We start from the raw sequence: 717 nt of genomic DNA on the forward strand, positions 1-717 counted from the left end.
TTCTCTGCCCTCTAACATTAGTCCGTTCCTGCAGTAACTTGGAGTGCACACGTGTTATTATATTGACGCTGAACATCATGTGGTCTAATACAATAGGTTTTTATGGCTTTGAGCCGTTTTAAATTATTCTACATAGACTCACATGGCCAACATGTAAGGTCCTAATGGCACCCATTTGTGCAGGAAAAATGAGTAGACCCTTCCTCTCTTCTTTGTGTCCCATCCTGTGCTTCTGTCCCTCTCTCGGTTTGCTTTTCATCATCACCTGAGGTTTGGGGCCACAATATGCATAACAACAGTTTCCTCAGCGTATACCTCACTGGTCCTTGAAATCTTTCTATGGAATCAGGCCAACTCATGACAGATAAACATTTGGGGTGAAGATACTCTAATTTCATAGGGTGAACATGTACTTTACCAGTGTTTCCTTTTGTTCAGGTTGTTGCTGTGGAGCAGAGAATGAGGAGGCAGCGACTGAACAGAACTTTTTAGTGAGAGTTTCACAGGCATGGAATCCCCAGTTACCTTTGTCTTCCCAGAAGAGCCACCCCTGTGAGAGTTGTGGACTAGTCTTGGGAAACATTTTCCAGTTGACTCATCAGCAGGTATTACAACGCAGGGAGATACTGTTTAGGTGTGGGGCATGTTCAAAACAATTTTATTTCAGTGCACAGTTTCACCAGCACCAGCAGCAGTACTTGAGAGAGAAGCATTTGC

The sequence above is a fragment of the Myotis davidii genome, unplaced genomic scaffold, assembly GCF_000327345.1.
Source record: "Myotis davidii unplaced genomic scaffold, ASM32734v1 scaffold422, whole genome shotgun sequence".
In the NCBI taxonomy this organism is placed as follows: Eukaryota; Metazoa; Chordata; class Mammalia; order Chiroptera; family Vespertilionidae; genus Myotis; species Myotis davidii.